Source organism: Agelaius phoeniceus, chromosome 1 (assembly GCF_051311805.1).
Source record: "Agelaius phoeniceus isolate bAgePho1 chromosome 1, bAgePho1.hap1, whole genome shotgun sequence".
In the NCBI taxonomy this organism is placed as follows: domain Eukaryota; kingdom Metazoa; phylum Chordata; class Aves; order Passeriformes; family Icteridae; genus Agelaius; species Agelaius phoeniceus.
In genome coordinates, this window is record NC_135265.1 from 89972660 (window position 1) to 89991264 (window position 18605).

Sequence of the window (18605 nt, forward strand, 5' to 3'; positions counted from 1 at the left end):
CATTGCATCATTTAATGTAAAACCTTATTGTGTGTGTGGGTCTGTTTCCTTCCCATTTGTACTCTTTCCCTTGCCTTTTTTGCATAATATATTGGTAAGTAATAAGAAGCAGCACTACAGCTACAATTTAATGGGAAACACAACTGTTTATTGAACCAGATACCCATTATTAATTTAACAACTGAATACAAACGCTTCTGGCAATCAGTGCAATAATTCTGTTTCCTTGATTACTTAGACTTTGCCATTGGCTCCAGTGGAAGCTTAATCCAATCCTCAGAGGGGAGAAGTGCTGCCTTTTAACACTTGCAAAGAAAGAACAAGTACCAGCCTAATTCAGTTCCTCTGCATGCATTCCCTCTGACATCTTTTAAAGACAAACACATTTCTCATGTGGTTTTAGGAAGACATTAAAACTAGTCTCTTTTTCATAATTTTTCTAATATTTTACAACTCAATTAAGATGAGAAATTTGTGCAGCAAAGAGCTTACAAGTATTTATTTTTTGCAATGGGGCTCACAATATCAGGGCTCACAATAAGTGAAAAAAAAAATTGTATCTTTGTCTTGAAACTGTATTACCTACTTTTTCCAAGCAGCCATTGTATCATTCAAATTGCAGCACTGCATAATGGGCCCTGTAAAAATATGTACACTTCAAAGATATTCTGGAGAGGTTACACCACAGATTAATTTGGCCCAATGAGACTCTAGAGGGCAGTCTTGGTATAGTAAAAGAAATATATATTTTACTGTCATTAGAAACCTCAATCATGTAGAGTCAGTACAAAATGTTAGTGTTAAAAAACCACAAATATTTTTGAAGATGATTTTAATGAAGTTGTCTAATTTTAGCTGAAACATGAGTATCCTTTTATGTAAGATTATAATTCACTATAATATAATGTAATTTAAGATTCCATCTATTTTTTATATTGTTTAGTTGGATAGCTATGGGGTATAACGAATGCATCAGGACCAAAAGCACAAGAAGATATGGTTTGCTTCTCAGTTGCAGCTTGTTCGAAAACTGCTCAATTCAGACAGTGCATTTCTATCAGCAGTATAAAACTTTACCAAAAGTCCATCACAAGTCCTTTGCTCAAAGAGAGTAGAATAAAATCCAACATACAGTGCAGATGCAATTTTAATGTCAGTTTTTAAAAGATGTGTTTTACTTTATAAGTAATTAATCTTTATACACAAGTTTTGACTATTGTCGGCAGAAATCAAAATTGCGTGCCTTGTAAATTTTTAATTGAGCAGTTCTTAGATTAAAAAAATGCATTAGTCACTTTGACTGTGTTTAATATTTTAGAAGAAGTTGTTCTGCAAGAAAACAAATCATTGGTAATGAAAAACAATGTGCAGCTTGTAAGTACTTACTGTGCAAACTTTTGAAACATGTAACCTTTGTTTCTTTGCAGGCAAACATTATTGCAGGCTTGTTTTAAAATGTGGACTTCCTGTGCAAGACTTTCATCTGTATAGTTCAAAACATCTAGAAGGGAAAAGAAAATCGTTATTCCCATTTGATGGAGAGGCATTGCCTTCTCTGTTGGCCACAGGAGTCGTACTGAGAATGACTCAGTGTAACAGGGTTAGTTCCAGCAACCAGAGGTTTGCTGGCTTGGGTCACTCACACAAGGAGGATGGATGATGGGAAGAGGTGTTACACAGATCACAAGCCAAGCTGCAATCCCAAAAACTGCTCAGGCGTCCTTCATTCTTGAAGCAATGAAACTTCCTTGATGCCTCTGTCTATGACTCAGAAAATTCAGAGGAGCAAAGAGTCTTCTGCAGCTTCTCCTGGCAGGAGGGACTTTTCTGTTCCAGCTCTGCTTGTTTATGCTCATGCTGAAGCAAGTCTGAAATTATCTGTTTCTCTGCCCATATCACATGGTTGGTCAGCAGCAATGGGGCGTCTCTATAGACTGGGTTTGGCAGCCAAAAATATAGCTACATCCACTTAAAACACAGTCAAACAAAAAGAAGCCACATTTGAGAAAAATTACTACCTGGTTATAGACCTTGTTTTTAATCTGGTAAATAGAACATTTGCTCAGAATATAGAAGTTGGATTCAGTACTTGCACCGGTTGAGGAGGATTTAAATTAACATTTAGTGGAAGACTGACATCCATACTTCCCTATTTTAGTGGTCTGGCAACTTACACCCCCCAAAAAAAATTCATAGGGCTAGTGGGAGAAATAGGGAGGAGCTTAAAGAAGGACACATTGTAGGGGTCTCCACACTAACCGTAGGCAGGCTGGGATGCCCTACCTGTTAGACAAGGTAACAAATACATGCTGAACTTTCTGCCTTTTCTACAGTGTTGTCTCAAATTTTAGCATTTTATATCCATCCTTGGCTTTAGCTGATGAGATGCATTAAAATTAGAATAATAATTATTTGATCTTTGATTTCAATTGGAAACCCTGGTTTTTTTTCGGTTTGAGGATGTGCCTTTCACCTCTCCCTGAAAGTATGCAAAGAAGTTCCCTCAAGTGATGAGTATTTTTGCTTTGCTGTTTAAATTTCCACAGTTTCTAGTAATAGGTATTTATGCTATTTTGCAGTCTCTCTGAAGCTAGGATTCTTTTTCTGACAAATGGAAAAAAAAGTATAAAAAAATCAACAAAGCAATAACTCTGTTACTCTTTGCATACCAGACAATGTCTTCAGATTCCTGTTGATGAAAAGGGTTCTTACAGAGATTTTGTTCTGATATCTAACTTCTTAATTCAAATTGCTGATTTTGTGCAATGCTTGATTAAAATTAATAAAAAAGACCATAATCTTTAAAATAAAATCAAACTTGCAGTATTCTCTATTCTCAGTATCCTGCAAAGTTTGCTAAGGCATAAACTGCTAAGTATAAGCAACTTCATAGACATTTATGGTTTTGATATATATATATATCACATGAAACACCTAATACTTTTGTTGATTTTCTTGTTTTTGAAGAAGTGTTTATTAAAGAATGAGTTCTTTTATAGTATAAGGATATGAAAATAATGTAGCTAAGCCTTCTATGTACAAATCTCTTCCAGTGACTAAAGAAAACATCTGTAGGAGTATTTATAATTTCCACTTAGACAATCAATAGAATTTTAAAAAATCCAGGCAAGAAATGTGTATTTCATGAAAATTTACTTTTCTGTTATAATTAATAGAATTATTAATAGTGCTAATAAGCCAACGTCTCACAGAAACTTAAGTAGTCAAGTACTTAACAACACTTATTCCAAATAAATATAAAGACAATAGTGTATATGGAAAGCAGTTTCCTTTCCACAAACACTCATTCTCATTATGAAAGTCTGCACTAAAACATAGCTACTTCTTTCAAAGAATAAAAATTATTACCTTACAAGGGTAGTGTCCTTATCCAAACCAGAGTCCTTTCCTTATTCTCAGTTTCCAAGGAACTTTTGTGAACCACACCATGAATTTTATGTGACAGTCTCAGTAGTAGTACTACCTGAATTTTCACTGTTGTGAAAATTCAACTGGAAAAAATATAAAAACTTAGAAGGAAGTTTATGTTCCTTTGTGGGGAGACTGTCAGTAAAATGACTGCAATTCTCATTTTCAGTCTTAAAGTATAGACTTAGAAGTTTAGACTGTTGTTGCCTCTTACAAGCTTACTGTTGATCTTTTCCTATCAAAGGATCTTTACTGAGCTTGGTGCTAGATCTATAACAGCAAACTTAAACATCAACCCCTCCCTCCTAGATATACACAGAGTTTGCCTTAGATATAGGTATAATATTGAAGTTCATATAATTATTTCATAGGTGCATCCTCAGTTCTTGTCCTTGTAAGCATTTAGGACACGGTAATTTCTAAGGACAAACTTCATGGAAATCTACAGGCCTCTAGATGCCATAAATTAGTATAGATGGAAACTGAAATGCCAAAATGCTTGTCCACAGCTTGTGCCTCTCCAGATGTTCTCTTACCACCTGGAAAAGTATGTGGGAAGGGAAAGTATATATGCTGATAGTCCCTCAAAGGAAAGAAAAATGCATTTAGATACACTGGATTAAGGACAAAAAATGTGAAAGAATTTAATAATATCTAAAGCGACTATCTAAATTTTTAAAAAATTTGTAAATATTGTAGTACTCACACCATCTAACATCACTTCTTTAAAATTGGTGGTGCCCTGTGAGGCAGTCAGTCCCTAGTCCCTGCTTCAGCTTCTTCTCCAATATGAAAAACAGTTCAGCAAAGTTTGTAGCAGTTGCAAATGATTCTGCAGCTTGCTGTTTAGCAGCCTGTCCTTCCAGAGACACTGTCAGTATCTCCAGGTAAGAGCAAGCAGAACTTGGCAGAATTAAGGTGCTGACTGCTGTTTGTGTATGTTGTCAGAGTACACTGAATAATTTTAACCACAAGTGTAACTGTGTCAGCTTTTGCAAGAATTCCATCAGGCATAGCCTTGAATTCCCAATGTTTTTTCTAGTCATTATAGAAGAAAACCCCATGAATGGAGATATAAATACTGTTGACTGTCTCATCTAATTATACATGTATACTTCTCTGTAAAGGACAATCATTTTACTTCTTCTTTCAGGGAGTAAGAGAAAGATTTTATGGCTCTAGGTCTAAGTGAGAAATGGAAACAGTATACAATGCACCTGACTTCTCTTACACACACACACACACCTGGGTACCAACATGGGCTGAAAAATGGGTGCTCTTAGTCAAGGTCATTTCCTCAGCTGGATGTGTTGACAGCTTCTGCTGAGGCAACAAGTCCAGGATTTTCCCTCCTGAGTGGAACTAGCAAACAGCTACAGCTGAAGATATTCCAGTATGAATTAAGAGAGATGTAAATCACTGTCAAATTAACAAGGTTGACAAAGAGGTTCAGAAGTTCAGCAATGCTCTCTGAAAGTGTGAAAACATAATGCAGAGAATACAAATGAAATCTGCAGGACTCCTCTAAGGGTCATTAATCTTCATACTGTGCTAAAGCTCTACCCAAACTATGTTTACAAAAAATGCAAACAGACATTGGTTTTGATCAATAGAAAACCTCAATAATATTTAGATATTCTTTTCTTTTAGATACTGGGGTAAGGGCACCCAGCAGCCATTTAAGAAGCATTTGAGCAAATGGGAAATGCTAGATCTCAAGTGCAAGGGTTATTATTGGATCAAAGTTAAGAGACCTCTAGCTGGCTCATTTCTGTACAAGGGAAGTCTTAGCTGACAAAGGCCTTAGGAACAATCTTTTTGAGTATAAGGGAACTGTCTCTGATAATGATTAATTAGGAAGGAGTGGCAATCCTTCTATCATGAACATGCTAGAGGATTAGGTGTCTTGCTCTTCCCTGTCAGGATGGAAGATTATTTGTGGTTGAAAAGACTTGAGTGCTAGCAAGGTCAGCATTATTACTTTTGTTAATCTTGATGTGGTGCGATGTTTCTTATTTAATGCTTGTTATTTGTATATCTTTATGCTGTGCACAGAAGAACTGCTGCCATAACTTCCAATTACGGTGTGTGACTGAGATAATGTGAACGGCACGACGGGAGTGGGAGTATGGCAGCACTGATGAGTTCTTTCTTTCTGCCTTCTGCTGCTAAGCAGTTGTCATCTTGTTTATTCTCTAAAATTACTAATTGCCCCACTGCAATCACATAAAAGCCAAATGAAAACACCACCTAAGCACTTCCCCAATTTTCTTTTGCTGATGCATTCAGCAGATGAGTGAGTTAGGCCTTAGGGTATTTTTGGGTTCTGAGCTCCTTGGGTCCCCAACAGAGATTACTGTGCCTCCAAAGAAGGGGTATTTTTAGGGCCACTGACAGATGATGATCATCAGCAGGCATTTACCTGAGACCATCACTGCTGAAAAGCCTGTCACACCTCACAGTGTGCTGGTCCAAGCAGAAACCATGAAGTGCCCCATTCACTTCACTTTACAAACAACAGAAACATCATAACAAAATATAAAGCCCTTTTATTAAGGGGAAGTAACTCATACTTTGTATCCAGGTTGGATGATATACTTCCTGTTTAAGTGAACTAAAATGTCTGGATAGCAAACAGTGGAGTAGCCCATATGAAATAGTAGATCTGTGAAGAAATTCCATTAATAAATTATACTTTTCTACGGGCAGTCATAAATATAAGAAACCATTTCCTTCAATTTCTTAGTTGCTGTCCCAAAATAACTGATTCATTTTCAACCTTTCAGTGAAACCTCATCTTTTTATTTATAAGAATTTTCAAGCATGTATGCAGGAAAGAAAGTGTGCTAAGAAGTTTAAGTTTGGCTTTAAATAATTAATATATTATGTAGAGAGGTTTTGACCTAGGAATTTTTCAAAGTGTATACATATATGTGTCTGTACATATATAATTTTCAAACCTGACCAGAAATTAGCCCAGCCTTGTTCATTGATGAATTAGTCAGATTTTTAGTGCACATTCAAATGCAGCTGCTGAACAGTAGGAAAGACACCTGTGGTTATTCCTCATGAGGGTGCTGCAGAGAAGCTGAAGGCCTCGGCCATGCAGCAATCAGCACTTTCATGGCTGCGAGGGGGAGCACAACCTGTTTGATATTCCATTAAACCAAAGCAGGAGTAGCTGTTATGTTAATAAGGCTGTTACAGACAGAATAATCTTTCCTTTTTAACACCTTCTTTTAATTCTGAAGCAATTAGTTCACATGGCAAAATAAAGATAAAATCTACATTTTCTACAGTCTTGTTCAAAGCATTTCAACTGACAACTGAGATCCATACAGCTGGTTTCCTTTTTATTATTCTGCTGTATTAAAATAATTTTATTTTAGTTTTTTTAATACTGTTGTTATTTTTATCTTCACTTCTGTCATTATCAACTTTTCTCTGTTTTTAAGTCATTACCTGTTGGGATTCTTCATGTTTTTTTCTTTGTTTAACTGCTTTGTCATTGTTTTCCAGCATGCCTCACAAAACTCAGATGACAGTATTTCAATAATACCTGCTGGAATTTTACATTTAATTGAAATACACCAGTGTCAAATAGTTTCATAAATTTCTTGTAATTCCACTCCAGGAAGAAAATATGCAGGATCCTTTGGAACTGCCCTGACAAGTACCCCTTCCAGAGGTCTTTAGATCAGCTGCAGGAGCCTTATCTGTGGCAGACAGGTCCATGGAGACACCACCAGCGCAGAGGGATGCTGTGCTGTTCCTCTCGGTGTCTCCTTGGCTAGGACCAGCACAGAGGAGTTCTTGGATCCCAAAAGCATGTGGTAGGGCACTGGCCCATGGATGCCTGCCCAAATGACACCAGGGAAAAAATTATCCTGTACAACAGCTGAGGCTACTACTGTGCCCTCTGCCACACATCATGGTGAGGTAGACCAGGCCAAGCTGGCTCATTTCTGTATCCCTGTGAAGAGTGAGCTTTGAAGAAGGACTCTTAATGCTGGCTCTTGGTTGCCCAGTGACACAATGTGACCAGAACTACCTGAAATGACAACTTCCCTCTCAAGGCTTGGAGGTCCTCTCCTGTGTGCTGACCATGGCTCTCCAGTCCTGGGCACTTCACATCCTGGCTAATTCCTCTCTATTTTGCCCATTCCTCCTCCCAAGGAGGTGGGCTGGGCTCACCCTGCAGTTGAAGGTGAGCCTTCATGAGCTGACTGGCTGCCACATGTGACTTCTTGGCATGACATTTAAAAGCATAGAGAAGTCAGGTCACTACAGTGTGGATCCAGTTTGTGGAATGTGATCCATTCAGGTCAAACTTGTACTGTCTTTACCACTATTTTGATGATCTGTGCTGCTTCCAAGATCTTTAATTGACTTATTTGGATTGTAGAGAGGCTGCTCACAATAATCTTTGAAAGGTCATGATGATCAGAGGATGTGCCTGAGGACTGGAAGAAATCAAATGTCACCTATGTTTTCAAAAAGAGCAAGAAGCAGGACCCAGGGAAGTATGAGCCTGTCAGCCTAACCTCAATCCCTAGAAAGATGAAGGTGTGCCTCATTCTAAAAGCAATCTCTATCCTCATGGTTGACAAGAAGGTGGTCCGGAGTAGTCAGCATGGATTCTCTGATTGACTTCTGTGATGAAACAACTTCCTGAATGGATGAGGAGAGAGAAGTGGTTATTGTCTACCTTGACTTCAGCAAAGCTGTCAACACTTGTCTCTCCCAGCATCCTTGTAGGCAGACTCAGGAAGTGTGGACTGGATGAGTGGACAGGGAGGTGGATTGAGAATTGCCTGAATGGCACATCACAAAGGGTTGTAATCAGTGGCACAGGGTCCTGTTGAAGGCCTGTCACTTGTGGTGTCCCCCAGGGTTCAATACTGGACCCAGTGTTGTTTAAGTTGTTCATCAATGACTCAGATGAAGGGGCAGAGGCCTGCTCAGCAAGTTCCCTGATGACACAGAGCTGGGAGGAGAGGGTGATACCCCAGAGGGCTGTGCAGCCCTTCAGAGAGACCTCAACAGGGTGGAGATGGGCAGAGGGGAACTGTCTGAAATTCAACCGAGGCAAGTGCAGGGTCCTGCACCTGGGCAGGAATAACCCCCTGCAACAGGACAGGCTGGGGGCTGAGCTGCTGGAAAGCAGCTCTGTGGAGAAGGACCTGGAAGTCCTGGCAGACAACAAGCTGTCCATGACCCAGCAGTGTGTGCTGGTGGCCAAGACAGGCAATGGTTTCCTGGAATGAATTAGGAAGAGCATTTTCAGCAGTTCAAATGAAGCCATCCTGCCCCTCTACTCAGCCATATTGGGGGCCATGTCTGGAGTGCTGTGTCCAGTTCTGGGCTTCTCAGGACAAGAGAGACACAGAGTTCCTGAAGTGGGTCCACAGGAGGGCAACAAAGGTGATTACGTGACTGCAGCATCTCTCTTATGAGGAAAGATTGAGAGAATGTGGCCTATTCAGCCTCGAGAGGAGACAACAGAGACGAGACCTCACTGATGTCTAGAAGTATCTGAAGGGAGAGTGTCAAGAGGATGGAGCCAGACTCTTGGTGGTGTCAGCAATAAAATGGGGAGAAACCATCACATAGGATGTTTTACTGCAATGTGAAGAATAACCTCCTCACTGTGAGGGTGACTGAGCACTGGAACAGGTTGACGAGAGAGGGTGTGGAGTCCCCCTTACTGAAGATATTCAAGAACTGTCTGGACAAATCCTGTGCCATGTGCTTAGGATGACCCTGTTGGAGCAGGGAAGCTGGACCAAATGACCCACTGTGGTCACTTCCAACCTGACCACATCTGTGATTCTGTGATTCTTAGAGATCTTTCCAACCTTCTTTATTATCATAAATTCCTCAATCCTGGAAATCTTTTTCTATGATCAGGTTCACTATGACAACTGAGCCAGCAAATAAGGATTTTAAAGAAAAAGTAATCTTCAATCTAATAAAGTAACACATTTTGTTATCAAAACCACGGATACATAAAATACCTTACAACATGTAGACTTTAGCAAAAATCATATAGTGAACTTTCTGCTTTTTAAAATAAGAAATTTAATATACAGGTTCTTTCTTTATTTCAACAGGAATGAAATAGGGAGAAAAGGGAAAATTTCTACTATTTTAATTTCAGAAATGTGTTGCTGAGATACTTTTTGCCTTGAATGAGTTTTATTTTTCTTGACTGTGGAGTCATAAGATTTGAGGTCAATCAAGTTTCTGAAGGAAGAGAATTCCACATTAAGAAGACTCATCTTTCTCTTTGCTCAAGAAAGGCTTTTAACACTTCTGTACTGTTGACCATAAAATATGGAGCAAAAGGGTGGGAACATTTAATATACTCAAGCTGAAACTAAAACCTGGACAATGAAGCATGAAATGAAGTATGCTTGATATCACAGAGAAACAGAATTAACAAATAGGTAAGACAGAGAAAGTATGTAAAAGAACAATCTTTATGAATAAAAGGCCACTGGGGTTATTGTAACTTGAAGAGGGCAAAATTAGACAGAATGGGTTTATAAAGAAATGGGTTACAGCACGTGTAATCATCAGACCACTTAAGAATGTATCATAAAAATATCTTTTCTCCTCTGACCTATTTCAAAACAGCTGCATGACTGGATTGCATGAAGAACACTGAGTGCTTCAGAAGCTGGGAATTTAAAGTATTGTAAAGCAATTAAAAATTACATTAATTACACTCCTTCTATCAAGTACTATAGTACTATATACTTGCCTCTTCTGAAGGAAGGATGCTCTTATGTTTCTGTGACAAGCTTTCTTAAGGGGAAACCACAACAACTAGAGAAACATAAAGAGTTTCTATAACCTTGTAATCGCACATGTCATACACAATGTACTATTTTCCCTCTTTATAGCAGAAATGTTCAGAAATCATATAAAGTAGATGCTTCAAATTATGTTTTCTGTGACAGAAGTTAATTCTAAAGTAAGTATTCCATGAAAGAGAAACAGAGAAAACATTTTTACATGTCTATCATTTGTCCTTAGAGGACACAAAACAAATATGTTTTTTAAAGCTTGACACTGGTATTATTCTGTGTGGCCTGCGGCTATATGCTTTTTCCAGTTTGTAGAATTGAAGGATAAGAAAACAGCTTTGCATTAAGAGGAACACATTGTACAGGTTAATCATAACCATGCAGAAATCAAAATGCTGCCAACAAAATAATGGCGTACTAGTGCCAAGGGAGTCACCAGGATGACTGTGAGGGAAGCTGTGGGAGAATAACAACTCCTTTGCATGTGGGGAAGTATTTCAGGCATGTGCTTCTAAATTAATTATTGATGTGGCTGAAACAGAAGTTTTTACTACTGTCGACAATAGCAAATACTCGTAAAAATTTAATTGGCTAAAAGTTAATTTCAGTGTTCCTCAATCATGAAATGCATTAATTGAGAAGAGCCTTTTTTAAGATGTTTAAATTTTAAAAGGAAATACTGCAGAAAAGCAGAATCAGACAGGGGAATTTAACAAATGTAAAAATGTTGACAGAAGTGAGAGTCATTACCTAGTCAATATTGTATCAATTAACCAAACTAACCGTAGTCCCCAATGAGAACTAAGTAAAATGGCATGATTTTCTAGTTAGTCTGATTCATTCCCATTATCCATTATGTGTGTACATTAGTGTGTACAAATCAGACAAACTAAAAAGCATGCCACATAAAATGTGGAAGAATTAGACAAAATAGTCTTTGTAAGAATTTTAAATGCTCTAAATCCATTAAATAATAAATAAATCATAATTTGTACCGGTGACAGTTGCTACTTTTGAAGGAGAGTGGGTAATCTGCTGCCAGCTACCAGCTCTCTTTAGGCTACTGTGGGAACATCTGAGAATCACTTATCCATATTGCAAACAAATAGCATCCCAAGACATTGGTCGAAGTACTTCCAGATTTTCAGTTTAGCAAGTTAAAGTATAACTATAAAAAAAAAGTGAACACAAATTTTTTTTGTTAAGATGTGTGACAACAGTCTGAGACTGACCTAACTGCAACCATAGACTCTTTTGGTAATGCCAACACTGATAATTTAATTCAGCATAACTGAACAGCACAATATAGCCATATTTAAATAACTGGAATGGAAAACTACATACACTATCAGACGGCTAAGCTTGTAAAATATTTTCTCTTCACTTACAGAGTTTATATTTTTAGCCCTAAGCGTATAACATCTCAATACCTCTGAGAAGCTGTTGAAAATAATCTGTTCAGAGGGGAGAACATAAAAAGTAAGAGCATGTAATTTTATCACTGGAGTATCAGGGCAGCCTTTAGTTCCCTTTGAGGGAATTGTGGGTAACCCAGAAAAAGGCCTGTATATTTTCTATGCCTGTCAAGTGCCTGAACACAGCAGCAGAGTCACAGAAATACCTGGAAAGGCCACTTGTCCTATGAATTCCCCATACGAGAACCTTTGTTTGAAACTTCCTTTCACACTGCTAGGAAATCATGGAGGAGCTTTTGAGAAAGTGTTCAGAGTGCTGTGAGGTTCACTGTAACCTCTGTATTTTCTCTTTCAGGACAGCAGTGAGACTGTAACATTTCAGTGAGCACCACTGCTGGCACACAGGCTCATCTGATGTTGTGTTACCACTGTTTATTACATAATGTAGTACCCAAGAGAGAATGATGTGAAACTTATTTTATTTAGTTATTTTAATACTTAAAGGGGTGTTTTTTAAAAGCTAACAATACTTTCTTATTGAACTTACACTGTTAAAATCCAAAATGTTGTTGATTGGTAAGGGCTAGCTTTTAACTGAGCTACAATTACACATGAAAAAAAAATGGATTAAACTGTACAGGAAGTTGCCCTGAGATAATTTCAGCTATGATGTTTACATATATAAAAGACACCTCTTTTGCTGTATTGTTTTGTCACAGTTAGGGTCATCTAACAGGTTACACAAAGCTCTTTCCCGTCATAGTTTATGCAAATGATTACCACAATGCACTACAGTAAATTTGCCCAAAATATATCTAGATCTCATATGAGTAAAAGTCTCATTTGCTTTCATCCTACAGTTTGAAGACCTGTACCTATAATCACTTTTAAGAGAATTTAAAAATTCAAACCAGGTAATAAGCTGCAAAAGACAAAGAACCAATGGATGATCTTTTGTTCATACAGTTTTACCAATACTGATAATATAATATCACTATAACTTGATCTAACCAATAATATTATTCATTGAAAATACATTACATACTGTGTGAAGTTTGCATTTTTTATGAGCAAATCTTTCTGTTGTGCTTATGAAAAGGCTGTAATACATATAGCCAGTGGCAAAAGCATCAAGCAGTGTATGTTCCTGTTTAACTGAGGCTGGGATACTTATTGAAAGTCTTCTGAAGCAGCTGATTTGTACAGAAGCTCAAGATTTTGTCTGAAAAGGCTGCTTCATGGGTTAATGTATTCACCTATAAATAAAAGCAGTGACAGCTCTCCTGTCAGTACACACTGATGGACGGTTCCTTTTTCCACCATTACAGCCTTGTGAATGTGGGAAAATTAATTTAAGTGGTAGTTAATTTCTAATGAATTCCATTCAAGCGGTTAATATGGTCCCTTGATGTTATGGTAACCTTCATGGATCATTGCATTATGTAAATAAATTCTACTTTATGGTGGTTTATTAAAAAATAGGAAGATTGGTGAGTCCAGTCAAACCTTCACATATACAAACCTGCACAAAATTTCTTAAGAAATTGCTAAAAATAGACTGTTTGAGAAGAATACACTTGGTATCCCGGAAAGCATACCATTCATCTTGATAAGACATCTAATTTTTATGTGATTTTGGCAGGATCATCTATTATTTGGAGCTGAGAACAAGATTTTTGGGAAGGAAATCCTCTTCACTCAAAGTGGTATTACAAAGGCAGTGTGTATGTCCTTGAGGGACTCTCCAAGCCCTCAGATCAGCTGTTCTGCACAAGCATGAATCACTGGACAGGTTTCACACATCTCAGCTCCCATCTTATTCCCTCCTTATTGCCTCTTCTGTGGGGAGACCTCTGACAGGGTGGGCTCTGAGAAGGACATATCCATGGCATCTTATTCCTCGAAGTCACTCTGATGGCCAGTGAGTTGTTCAAAGGCAATCCTGAACTATGTAGTGTGAGGTATGTTTCCAAGAAACATAAGCTGGACATTCATCTGCCATACTGGCAAACACAAAAAATATTTGGGAGGACAGAATTATGTAAAATATTTCAGGAAAGATTATCTCAAAAGGTGTGTGATGTAGCCAAAAATCTCCAAGAATGTAGGAGAGGGAATGCTTGTAGGCAAAGGCAATATCTTTTAAAAGACAATTGAGACAGTTGGAAAAAAAGCTGGTAAGCTTTGGCATATGTGAGAATGCCTTGCCTACTCAAAAGCTTTCTTAATTTTTTCTAACAATATCAGCGATCTATAAAATATATTACCTTTCTTACAAATTCAAGGATTACACAAAAGTGTTATTAGGATGATGAGAGGAGCAGAAAATCTGCTTCATTAGAAAAGACTAGAAGTACTTGCTCAGCTCAGGAAAACAAAGATTTGAGGAAGGACATGGGATCTACCTAGAAATAAATATCAAGCAGGTAAATTCTCTAGGAACAGAAGCACTGTTTAACAGGAAAGATAATTTTGGCATAAGTATAAACAAGTTGTGAACAAATGTAGAGCTGGAGTTAGAAGATTAGGAAGAGGAGGGAAGTCCTAGACTGTTTGAAGAGTCCTTTTAGGAGAAGACACTTAATATTCAATGCAGAATTTAATGTATTTGTTTAAGTAATATTAAGTAGTTGCCAGCATAGCAGGGAGTTAGGGTTTATCCACTGCGTTCACAAATTTTATCATTGATCACCATTCTCTGGATAAAGTGTCCTAGAGCTGACTGTGACCATACTCCTCACAGGCAGCACGTTTCCATGCCTGGAGAGAATGCAGCTATGCCATGGTTAAAGAGACCATAAAAGATGAATGTTTCAAAGGCCTTAACACCAATGGCCTCTACCTTGTGGCCCTGCCATCACAGGTCTCTGCTTTTCTGCTCATAGCACAAAGAGACATTATCTGATTCACACTTGGCACCCAGCTACCCCATATCTCCCTGTGTGCCTTAATGTTAGATCCACTCAGTTTTGCTCTTCACTTTTTCACACAGTATCAAGGGATGCACCTTAAACTGACCAGAAAGGATCTTCCATAAAAATCATTTTGCCTTTCCTGGCCTGTTTTTCCCCCTGAACATTCTTTAAACATTACACATTATAAATCTTAAGCTCTTTAAAAGCCAGCATTTTTTTCAAGGTGCCCAATTAAATGAGATGCGTGACTTGCAGCCTTCCATGTCTGTGCTTTTGTTGGATGATGCTGAGAATCTATGCTGTGTGCAGAAAGCCATGGTATGAAATAATGTGAGACATCAAGGCCAGCTGGAGTAATACTGGAGACCTGGGATGGGCTGAAGGAACCTGCCACACTGAACATAAGACTATGACACTAGTCCTAGACAGTGCTAAGCTAGCTAGTCTGGACACTGAACTGTTTCTGAGACTGGCTTTTGTCTGAAGAAAGCATCCTGTAAACTCTCTGTAATGGATGCAGGGCAGATGATCAAGTGAACAAGATGCAGGAGCAAAACTGAAGTGGTTCAAACTGGTTAATGATATCCCTTATGTTTCAAAACAAAAAAAAAATATCCTAGTATACATATATGAATTCACAACTGCTTGAGAAATATGTCAAAGCACAACTGCAAATGGGAACCACCATGAAATCTGAATGTCTTTCACTGTGGTTTCTGGGGTATTAAAGTAATGATAGATACCCTGGGTTTTTCTTATGAGTGATTTGGGTGTTATGTAGATCAAACACTCATAAGTTCAGGTTAAAAAAATCAGGAAAGTAGTAATAATGATAATGGAGGAATGGGTAAAATTTTGTGCTGTTTAACACATTGAACCAATTTTCATTTCGTTACCTTCAAATACAAAGTCATACATCTAGAAATCAGACATTGCAACTACACCTGCAGAAGGGAGGGTTGTGTTAAGCAGAGGGGAAGTATTAAGCAATGTAAATCCTTTACAGGTCATAAAAACCTGTCAGTAAACAAATTCTTCACTGAAATCCAAAGCAATGACATGATCTTCAAATGAAGGAAGCAGAAGATTACTGAGAACAAAATCCAGGGGCATTTTAACCTCAGTGCACAGCATCACTAAGGTAGATTCTACCTATAATTCCTGTGTCCATATTTTTAAAAAGAAATGAGAGGAGGGTACAGGGGACAGAAATATCCAAAGGTTAGACAAAATATTTTATACCAAGAAAGATGATATATATATATCTGATTATTTTAAAAAAATATTAAAAGGGTGACTCATATTTAGTGACTTCCTTTTGAAGGAAAAATAGAGGAATCTAAGAATGAAAGGCTTAACAAAATTTGGTAACTGCAAATTAAAGCAAACAGGCTCACCTTTTAACAGTGAAGAAATGCTATTTCGTAACATAATCATAGCTGTGTGACTGGCTGCTCATCTCTCCACTACTCATCTATCTAACTCCAGAGCTGTGGTCTCTGACCGCAGCCGTGTTTTAGGATTCATGTCCTGCCTCTGGTAGAACAGACTTCTAAAGCCGACAGATCAAGTCCCAGGTCATATTTACTCTATTCTCATTCATTTAAATACATCAAATAAGTTCCTTTTCTCTGTGACTACACACGTGGTGATCAGGATGAATGACCAGATGACATAAAACCAACTTGTTATTTAATAGCTAGATGAGCAATCAAAATTGAAGTACATGGCACACAATGTAGCTGCAAAAATTCTTATGTAAAGCCATGAAAGTGACCTATTTTAGATATCCCAGTCACTCCTTTTATAAATATTAGCCTCCTAGTATGAATCCCTTTTAAAACTGTGTAGACTCTGGGACTGCTTGCTCCCAGTCTTTTCCTCATTTAGGCACTGTTCATTATCAATCTTTAATCATGTACAACAGAGAGACTCGCATAATTCCCTGACTGTTCTTTTGCATACTTTCAACTACTAAATGGAATCAATGTATTTTTAGATCAAATGACTTTGCAAAGTTCACTTTTTATTCCTTCTTGCACAATGTGGCACATAAGGACAGGGGGCTTTTTGAAAAATACTGCTTGTTTTCAACAGTTTATTCATATTTACAGACAACCGATTTCAAAGACTGATGCACAAACTTCTAGATGAAATGGCAAATTTTTCATTCCTGGAGGCAGGTGGATAACTCCAGCAAGTGACAGCTTCATCTTGGGTGCCAATATTCTCTCTGTACCAATTTTCATCATCTTTAGATCAGGTTCAGTGTCTTCACTGTGATGAAGCTCTCATAAAGATTGCTGCCTCCACTATGAGTGGGATACGGAGCAATAACGAAACTGCTGCAGTTTATCTCCCAGAGGTATAGAAGTAAAACACCACCACTTACCTAAATAAACTGGGCTGTAAAGTGTGACAGTTCAATAACAGCTTCATGGGCAGCTCACCTATTCCTACAGGAAAATAAATTCAGTCCTGGAAAGCAGAAGTCACTGGACAGGTGAGGGCATGCCCCATCATAGGTGTGGTGAGGTAAACTGTCCTAGCGAGTTGGAAAGAATCCAGCCCCTTCTCAGCCTCTGGGGACAAACTAGCACAGATTTCAAGCTTTAAATTAATAATATGGTGAGCTGTAATAGAAAGAATGCAAAGAATGCATTTAAATGTAGAATCAGTTTTATTAAACTGAATGGGATTACTTTATCCTTAACTTCCATTTTAAAAGTAATTTGATAGTTTTCAGCAGTGTGTATCAAGGTGTGTCTCCCCTTGCTGATTCAGAACTTTGCAATATGGTGATACTGCAGATCAACATAAAACAGTTTCAGCGCATGGAGCTCACTGAAACCACAGAGGGACCTTGCTGTTACACAGAAGATATTCTGAACAGTGCCTGCAATAGCATGTTGTATCTGTTTGCACTCTTAAACAAAGAGGAGAAAACAGACTGGCTTCTCACTTCCTTTTTAATTGTTTAAGAATATTTACATTTTTGTTTTATAGTTTTATTTTTGTTTTTTAATTTTACCTACTTCATCTCTGTAAATAAAGAAAAAATTCCAACTGTTAATATTGGCAAATGCATTAGCAACTGCTCTGAAATGTCACTCTTTCTTGTACATTTTTTTTCTTTTGTGAATGGTGTAATAGAATAATTGGAAGAACAATATGGTGTCTACATTACTCAAAAATAGCTGTTATTTTAACTGAGTGCAGGAAACCAACTGTGGTGGTGTCAGAATCTGGAACAGTCATCTGTCAGTCAGCTAACCTCAGGGTGTACTGCCTCCATCCGAGCAGACACGGCTTCTCAGCACCGTAATTCCTAAAGACTTCTCCCTCACCTGTCATTTTTGAACAGCTATTGTCCTGAATTCAGCAACCAATACTGTAATTCCCATACACACAACCACAGACAAAGTCTGACAGTCATTAATATACATGAGCTCTAAGATTTATCCTCCAGTTGACCTAAATACATCTCTACCTGTTGCGTATCAGGAATCTGACAATCTTATTCCCTAGAACAGTTTTGAGGAGTTAAGCAAGTTCTGTCACTCACAACTGCAAATTATTTTCATAATTGTACAATGGAGACAGTCACAGGAGACATCAGGTCACATTCCCACTCCACTGTGGGGATTTACAGAATCACAGAATCACAGCATTTCTAGGTTGGAAGAGACCTTTAAGATCATCGAGTCCAACCCATGTCCTAACACCTCAACTAGATCATGGCACCAAGTGCCACATCCAGTCTTTTTTTAAACACATCAAGGGATGGTTACTCCACCACCTCCCTGGGTAGATGATTCCAGTATTTGACCACTCTTTCTGTGAAAAACTTCCTCCTTAATTCTAGCCTGTATCTCCCTTGGCGCAGTTTGAGACTGTGTCCTCTTGTTCTGTCTGCTGTTGCCTGGAGAAAGAGACCGAGCCCCAGCTCACCACAGCCACCCTTCAGGAAGGTGAAGAGAGTGATAAGGTCACCTCTGAGTCCCCTTTTCTCCAGGCTGAACAACCCCAGCTCC